Source organism: Notechis scutatus, chromosome 2, assembly GCF_049901735.1.
Source record: "Notechis scutatus isolate UNSWTSFEM ecotype Mainland chromosome 2, rNotScu1.2, whole genome shotgun sequence".
NCBI classification, from domain to species: Eukaryota; Metazoa; Chordata; class Lepidosauria; order Squamata; family Elapidae; genus Notechis; species Notechis scutatus.
Genome location: NC_142010.1, coordinates 84,248,211 through 84,257,420, shown reverse-complemented (window position 1 = coordinate 84,257,420; position 9,210 = coordinate 84,248,211). Strand labels below are relative to the sequence as shown.

Below are 9,210 nucleotides of genomic sequence, written 5' to 3'. Positions count from 1 at the left end.
TTGCACAATTTTCCAGTATTAAAGATGATTAAAAATATGATCTTGTGAAATGCTAAGCTTGACAGTAATTTCTCCTTGAATGATCTACTGATTTCTCTTAATTGGTTCATCAGTGTTTGTCTTGTGAAACTCTGCTCTAAGATCCTCCACTTCCTTCTTCATGGCATAAATCATAGTTTACCATCTTTACAGTTTTGGCAATGCACAATACTCAAATCAATGCAATCATCACATAATAAACCTGTATTCATTTCTGTTGGCAAGACCTCTTCAGCAGTCAAAAATTCAGTCAAAACATGTTGCCTAAAGTGCATTGGAAAGCACACTGCTGGCTTCAATGTCATAAACAATACGGGGAAAAAAATCTTTTCTCATAACTTCTCACTAACTGAAATACCTCAGGATTTCTAGCATGTCAGTACTGCCATCTATTGGTAATTTGTAACATTGGAGGCATTACTTTTCATTCTGGGCTCTTAACTACCTTGTGGCTCTTTTTCTTAATCTAAAGAATCCCAGGAATTTTAGTTTCACAATAAAAAAGATACTTCTTGAATGATTTGGTTGCCTTTTCTTGAAACTTTTTCAACTCCATAATACAGTGTGTGTGTGTGTGTGTGTGTGTGGGGGGGGATTCAAATTTTTTTACTACCGGTTCTGTGGGCATGGCAAGGGAAGGATACTGCAAAATCTCCATTTCCTCCCCACTCCAGGGGGAAGGTTACTGCAAAATCCCCATTCCCTCTCCACCCCACTAACCTGCTTTCCGGCTCCGTTCTCCTATTGCCGGTTCTCCAAACTACTCAAAATTTCTGCTACTGGTTCTCTAGAACTGGTCAGAACCTGCTGAATACCACCTCTGGGGAGAGAGAGGGAGGGAGAGGGAGAGGGAGGGAGGGACTGGAGTTTGATTCTGATGAGGTGCAAGGTTGACTCAGGCTTCCATCCTCCTGGGGTTAGAAAAATAAGAACCCAGATTGTTGGGGAAAATATGCTAACATTTTAAACTGCTCAGAGAGGTCTGTAAAGCACTATGGGATGGCATATAAGTCTAAGTGTTACTGCTATTGCTAGTATCTTAATATTTCAGAACAAAGTCATAGCAAACCAATGTAATATTAAAACCATAGAATTGATCTTGACAAAACAGTTTTTTTTTCAGGCTTCTCCAAACTAGAACTATCTGATATGTCAATTAACAATACCCATCATCCCTAGCCAACATGAACAATATTGGTTGGCTAATGAAAGTTGTAGTCATCATCGGGGGGAAATGTTTAAGACATCCTCTTTCGATTTTTTTGGTTTGCTTTTATATTTTACCTCAGATGTACTGATGTGAATAGATCCACATAACTCTAATAATGTAAATTCATATATTTCAGTTCCAAGAGTCTGAAAGCATTATATTTCTGGAATCATAAACTAAGGTCATATCCAGGACAAGGAGGCCACGTTCTATAGAGATGGGTACTTGTGAAATAGTAAGTAAAATAAACATTCTTATTTTTATGCTCTTTTTTCTGTAATGTGAAAATGTAAAACTGAAATGATCTCTCTTCCTTCATTTTATGTTCAGGACTATAAAATGGTCCTTGTGAAGAACACGATCCCAAGCCCCATAACATATGTGTGTGTGTGTGTGCGCGCGCGCGTGCTGAGAGGGAGCATGCTATGGATGGTTATATTGAGGTGCAGCATGACATGCTAGAGATATATCTGTGGAGTCCTTGGTGGCCTCTGAAGTACACTGATGATGTTACCCAGTTGGGTAATGAAACATATCTGCAAGCAAACAATCAACCTCAAGAGACCATTAAAGTTCAACTCTGACTTACATATATTTTCTCTTCTATGAGGGATGTATCTCTTGCCACAAAGTAATTGTATCCTGTTGTTTGGGAGTATAAGTAAGCTCTTATTGCCAGTATGTAGCTAGATTCTTTAATGTTTTCCAGAATGAAAGGAATATGTTTCCTGATTATTATTATTTTTTACTCTCTTGCAAAACAGCTTTGTTGTTATAACCAAGCTCTTCCATCTCCTTCTGCCAATTATATAGCCAATTTGTGTTTGGTTTTTTTTTGTACTCCATCTTGTAGGAAGAAAGGTGCTGGAAATAAAATGGAGGCGGACTGGCAAGGAAAGAAGGTTTATTTGGTTTCCAGAAACTTCAGTGACAAATGCAAATGTTTCTGGGGTGCTGACCCCTTTGCTGGGTGAATGGATGGATCTTTATAGAGTTTGGTGATTGAGATGCTCCAAGGATTTGGGCAATGTAGTGAGCCTTGTGCCTTTTGCTATTCTAATGGTGGTGGGTTTATCCTATTATGTCCTAGAGCAGGGGTCGCCAACCTTTTGGACCTCAGGGACCACCAAACTCATAATTTTAGATCCCAGGGACCACTAACTGGTTCTGTGGGCATGGCCTAATTTGTGGCTGTGGCTTGGTGGTCATGTGACTGGCTGGGCATGGCTTGTATGTAAATATTATAAACATTTATATAAATATTGAATTTCTTATAAAAAAGAGCAACTTTTACCCAAAAATCAGGCAAAGCAGGCAGGCAGATTGAGTTGCTCACAGAATCACAGATTCATTCAGAGATCTATCTATCTGCCATTGGCTAGCTCAGTCTATCACATAAAATTTGCTTGAAAGCAAGCTCACAAAATTAACTCACAACACACCATGTATGTAAATATTGAATTTTTTTATAAAAAAGAGCAACTTTTACCCAAAATCAGGCAAAGCAGGCAGATTGAGTTGCTCACAGAATCATTCAGTGATCTATCTATCTGCCATCGGCTAGCTCAGTCTCTCAAATTTGCTTGCCGTGAGTCTGCACTGAATTTACTTGCAAGCAAACCTTCAGTCCTAAGGGAGGTTAGCTAGTAAGCAAGAAATCCAACCATTTCCTGCTTCCTAGCTAATCTAAATCTCCCAGCACAGCAGAACAGATGATGGTCGGAAAAAGGAAAAATAGCAACTTAGCAGACAAGTTTGCTGAGTAAGGAGTGAGTGGGCAGGAAGGGTTCCCGCGGGCCATGTGGGCTGAGCAGCCTTGTGTTTCTGCGCAGCCTGGATTAATTGCTTTGGGGGTGCTCTGGGGGTGAGATTTCTCTGCGGCCCACCAAAATTCTCTCATGGCCCACCAGTGGGCTGCGGCCCACCGGTTGGCAACCGCTGTCCTAGAGTCATGTCCTGTCCTTAGAATTTGGACAGGGAATGTAGATTTTAGGAGTCTTTGTCTATTTTTCATCCTTTCTTGGGGGAGCTGGGCTGAAGGCGTTTTGTTTATGAATAGGCTGGCCTGGATTTCTTAATGGGCGCAAAATATCCATCTCTAAAGACTTCAGGCTTCTGCTTGAGGCTATTAAGAAAGACTAGGGCTGCTTTCTGCCTTTAAGAACATGTTTCCCCATTTCTCCTTTGGGGAAATATAATATTCTACCTCTCTTAATATTAAGAACAAAGAATATTTTAATCTGTTGAGGAGGGGCTTCCTACAATCTGCTGATGTCCATGCATATAGGCATTGTGGTAGTAAAATGTTTCAATTCCATTTCCTGGCCTGCCCAATTCAACTCCTTTTTTTGTCCCTTTTACTCCTTTATTCTTTGGCATTCCAGTCTCCAACCCACAAGTGCAGATCTTGCTTGCGCATTCTGTCAGTTTCAAACTGAACTTGACCATCATATTTGTCAACCTCCTCTTCCTGTGCATCACTTTCAATTATCAATATGATACTGCCATTGCTTTGCAAATATTGAGATATACAGTACAATACATATATCCTTCTGTTAACTTTCTATTAACCTTTTACCTTTCACCTGTACAGAGTTACAACTTCCAGAATTTGCAGCTAGGACAGTTAACTAGTTTTTCAAACTGCATTGCTGGGTACAAATGCTGTCAAAATCCAAATTGCATACCTAAGAGTAATTCCTGAGGCCAGGACCCCAGTATCCACATACACACCCATGTTAACAAATGTGGGAATATCATTTAGAAATTAATGCTTGCCATAGTATTGCATGTACTTATGGAGTAAAGAAATTTGCAAGGTAATAGAATGTCGTTTGGTGTGATGGTCCCAGGTGCTTTGGTCACACTTCATTTGTTAAGAATGGGGGGGGGACAGGAAATAGCAAAAAGTAATAATGAACGCTACTGACATCTCTCTCTTTCCTGTTACTTTCTTTTCAGGCCACAGTTTTATCTCCAACTTGTAGCTGACAGGTTTTTACTTAGTGTTTGGTTTTTACTTTTTTGTCACCTGTTTTTGACCATCAGGTAGCTTGATTTTGCTAAAAGATTAATGCTTTTCAGGTTAACACAGTAGTTGAACCCAGTCATATGAGAAAGTGTGTTTAATTTATCAAAAGAAGAACTCATTGAAGAAGCTGCCTTTGTTTTGACATCTCAAAAAGGATTACCAGGTATGTTTGTTTGTTTTCTTTCTGTATATGATGAGGCATGAGTGCATTTAAGCCATAGCTATTGTCAAATTAAGGATGGGCTTCTATGGATTTATACTTTTCTATCATTTATTCCGATAATGTAAGTTAACAAGAAGGCAAATCCTGACAAAATGTTTGCCAGTGGAATAATTATCCTGAGATGTTGCATTGACGCTTGGATCTGTTAAAGTAGATACAAATTAAGATCTCTGTTGGCAATGATTTAAAATTTGGATTCCAGTACTCAGCAAAGTCTGGATAGTCTAAATGGTGCCTTCCAAGGCTATTTTACAATTACCAAGATCAAAACATTCTGCTGCAATCCTATGCCTTCTGAATTTGAAGTGGCCAAGTGTTACTAAGATCCCTTGCAAGTAGCTGTTAATTGTAATTCCAGCTATCACAGCAGCAATAGCTTTTAGAGTTTGGGCTAATAGATAAGTAGGAGGTTAAAATTAGTGTGATTAAGCGATGCATGAAATCAAAAAGGGGAACGTTTTGTGGGTTTAGAGCAACAAAATTGTTAACCACAGAATATTTATCATAGCTAAGAGAAAGTTTTATTGAAGATTTGGATGTTGAACTTGGGAATTTTTGATGGATGGAAATTTTATTTTGTGAAATGAATTTTCTAAGATAGCAGTTACACATCAGGGTCGTACTCATCTCTGCAAACCATGGAAATGTGTGACTGTGTAAAAATATTTTGCATTATCAAGAAATCTTCCCTTTTCCTCCTTTATTCATAATCAAAGGTCATGTATTTAAAGTTGCATATACATTGTCAGTAAGTGACAGTGTAGGTTGATATACCAAGGGATGGAAATGCAATGTTTGTGGGCAACAGATCATTTATAATATTCTGCAATTATGTCTGCAGATAGATACAGGTAGTCCTCAAATTACAACAGTTCATTTAGTGACCATTTAAAGTTAAAACAGAACTGAAAAAAGTGGTTTACGACCATTTTTCACACATGACTATTGCAGCACCCCTAGGGTCACATGATCAAAAATTGGATCCTTGGCAATTGACTCACATTTATGATGGTTGTCAATGCCCCAGGGTCATGTGATCCCATTTTGAAAAGCAAAGTCAATGGAGAAACCAGATTCATTTGACAACTGTATTATTAATTTAACAACTGCAGTAATTCACTTAACAATTGTGGCAAGAAAAGTTGTAAAATGGATCAAATTCACTCAACAAATTTCTCACTTAGCAACATAAATTTTGGGCTCAATTGTGGTCATAAGTTGAGAACTACCTTGTATATACAAATCTTAGAGCCTTAGAGCTGATCTTGGTTATCTACATACATCAATGTATGTAGGGCCATCCATAATATGATGTGTGTGTTTAGGCCATATCTAGGGGTGCGGTGGAGTTTTGAGTGCTCAGAAGCTATGAGGATTGGGATGCAACAGAATGGGCTTAGAATGAATCTCAGCAAGACTGTTCAGAAGACATCTGGTTCCATGATAGCTCCATATTTAGCTCTAGATGACACAGCATTCACTTGAAGGAGCAGGTCTATAACTGGGAAGTCCTTTTGGACTATCAACACCTCCAAATAGATTTAATCAGGAAATCAACTCCGCATTGCCTGCAATTTGGCAGTTCAAATCCCACCAGGCTGCTGCTCGTCATCCTCTTCTTCTATTTCCTTCCATCTTTCCCAACATGATAACCTTCTCTAAAGATCTAGGACTTCACATAATGTGTCCAAAGTAGGATAATTTAAATTGAGTCATTCGTGCCTTAAGTGAGAATTTTGGTTTGATTTGTTCAATGATCCATTCGTTTGTTTTCTTAACTGTCCATGGTACTCTCAGGTTTTTTCTTCAACACCAAAGTTCAAATGCATCCAATATTCTTGTTAATCTGCATCTTGAAAGACCAACTTTTGCTTCCATAGGGCAGCATAGGGAATATCATTGTGTGTACCTATTCTGATCTTTGTAGGCAACTGAATATCTTTTCCAAGGTCTTCATGGCTGTTCTACCTAGTCTGTTGTGCAATTCTTGACGGCTCCTTCCTTTACTGTGAATGGTTGATCCTAAAAAGCAGAAGCTTTCCACTGCTTTGTGTGGTTAAGTAGGACAGCCAGTTTGCTATAATGGTTAAGGCATCACAGTAGAAACCAGGAGATTGTGAGATTCTGGCCTTACCATGGAAGCTGGATGGGTGCCCTTGGGCCAGTCACTCTCTCTCAGCTCAACTCATCTCACAGGGTTGTTGTTGCCTTAACCACTAGACCAAACTGGCTGTCCTATGTATCCATACAAAGAAGTGGATAGCTTCTGCCTTTTAGTGGCATTACTACAATAAACCATTTTCCACTGAAATCTTGAACATCATTCATTCATTTTAAAATGTAAATGCTACCCATCTCACTGTTAGGCAACTCTGCATTGAATTAAAATGTAGACTCTGGGACTTGCTTGCTTTGGAGTTACTCTGATTTATAGCAGACCACTCATCGTCAACCCTATTGATTTCCTCCTGTACTACTGGTTCTTTTTTTATTCCTAGTTTTCCCCCCACAAGTGCAGGGTCCATTTTTGTTTCAACCAAATGTTGATCTATTGGTTGCAATAAGAATTGATGAACCATCTTGTTCTCTCAACCTGATGTTTAAAAAGATTGACTGTCCCAATGTCACTCAGCTCACTTTCATGTACTGGATCTCATATTCTCCTGGTTTTAAGCTGGAGTCTTCATCACTAACCCAAATTGGTTCTCAATTAATTCTTCATTTTTAAATTTTAAATTTTTAAATTCGATAAGGGTTGGGACACAATGAAGAGACCTGCAGTTCCACTGGAGGATAAAGGAATCCACTGGTACATAGTGATAACAATTCAAACCACCCAAAAAAGAGTGGTAAACTTGTGTGATTTGAAAATAATGATAGACAGTTTTGCATTGCTGATCATCATATAAAAATATCAGTAGCACAAATTGAATTTAAAACTTAAGCTCCTCTGAAGTTTTCCCTCCTAACTTTTTTGGGGTGGGGGTGTGGGCTTATGTCCAGGTAGGTGTAGAGTTGCTAACATTCTGAACAAGCTTTTTCCTTTTTTGCTTCTACGTTCCTATGTTTAGACCAAGATAAAATCAAGCCACTGGTATGAAACAAAGCAGCTGCATAGAAACCACACTGAAAAAAATACCTCTTCTAAAATAGCTTGTTTCCTGATAGATGTTTTTTGCACATTGTGGAAAGGAAAGATTGTTCATGAACTACAAAGCATTCCAAGAACGTTGCATAGCTAAGTGCTTTTTTTGCAGTGACAATCCAAGTGAATAGTAGAAAGAAACAGGAGCTCAACAGGACTCAAACAAACAAACCCATTACTGCCCTGGGTTCAAACAAACCCATTACTTCCAGGTAAGACTGAAAATAACTCTTGCTAGGACCATAAAAAAAAATCCCACCTGAAATGGTTTTACATGTTGGAATAAGCCATTCTTGTTCAACCAGGCTTGATTCAGCAATCCACAATGGCTAAACCTAAACCAGATCAACTCCTTTTAAGCTTAGTGTCCTGGGCATGCTCAGCAACATTAGTGCTGACCCTTTGAAAGATTCATAGAACTGCAAATTTCCAACCACCAATTAACCACTATGTAGTTTATTTGTGGTTCAGCATACTGTGTTTGGCTAGAAAATTCAGGTATATGAATAAGCCATGAGTAAAGTATCCAGAGGTAATGGTGTTATGTGAAGATTACCACAGAATATCAATGCTCTGTATTTTGCAGCTTCATACATGAAAATAATACTACAGTACAGCAGTGTTTTCAAAAAACATTTAATGAGTTTCCCTTAACACTATATTGTCGATACTATATTGAGAGTCAGTTTAGTTTAGTGGTTAAGGCACCAGCTAGAAAACAGGAGACTGTGACTTCTAGTTCTGCCTTAGGCATGAAAGCCAGCTGGGTGATTTGGGGCCTGTTACTGTCTCTCAGCCCAACCCATCTCACAGGGTTGTTGTTCTGGGAAAAATAGGAAAAGGAAGGAGTGTTAGGTATGTTTGCCTCCTTGAGTTGTTTGTAAAACTAATAAAATGCAAGATAAAAATGAATAAATGAATACAATATTGTTCTGCTTTTGAAAATGTTCTGAAAATAAGGAAGGATGTGCCCATCTTAGATTGAAGGCACCACCTTTAAAATAAATGGCCTTGCAAAATTCTTAATAAAGAACTCTTGATTCTTGCACGGATTCAAATGCAACTTTGTTTTCAGGGACATCCTCGGTGGACTGTAATCTAAAAGGAAGGCTTTTCGCAGACTGGGCTGGGCTGTGCAGCTCATTCCAGCCCTCAGATTGCCACACCCATCTTCTCCTAAAATAGAGAGTTCATTGTGTTCCTGCTGCAGGAGGTTAAGCTGCTACGCGCAAACATTTTATTCAATGAAAAAGCCTGTGGTTTCATTGCAAGTAGTTTCAGCACCCACACAGATGGTTGCATGTGTTAAGTGGGTCTTTAAGGACTGTAACATGCCATATTTTCCAGTAGTGCATATACCACTAGGAAATATGTATAATAAATATGTATAATAAAAGTTTTTGCTTCGTCTCTCTTTTTCCATATGCATAAATTAGACTTCATGCTTACCTTGTGCATGCTTTCTCCCACACAATTATGCCTCAAAAATGACCTGCTAAACCTCAGTGAGGATATAAATCTTCCAATTTTAAAGGGGGAGGGGGAAGTCATACAAGAGGAAA

The 9,210-nt window shown here is 38.7% G+C and overlaps 1 long non-coding RNA gene across 1 annotated transcript; it reads left to right on the top strand.

The window, feature by feature from the left end:
- Positions 1 to 2,536: 2,536 nt before the first annotated feature.
- On the top strand, positions 2,537 to 8,969 carry LOC148132106 (uncharacterized). Its single transcript, XR_015747594.1, has 3 exons — positions 2,537 to 4,443; positions 7,575 to 7,860; positions 8,724 to 8,969. It is a non-coding gene; the product is annotated as an uncharacterized LOC148132106 (long non-coding RNA).
- Positions 8,970 to 9,210: the final 241 nt, after the last annotated feature.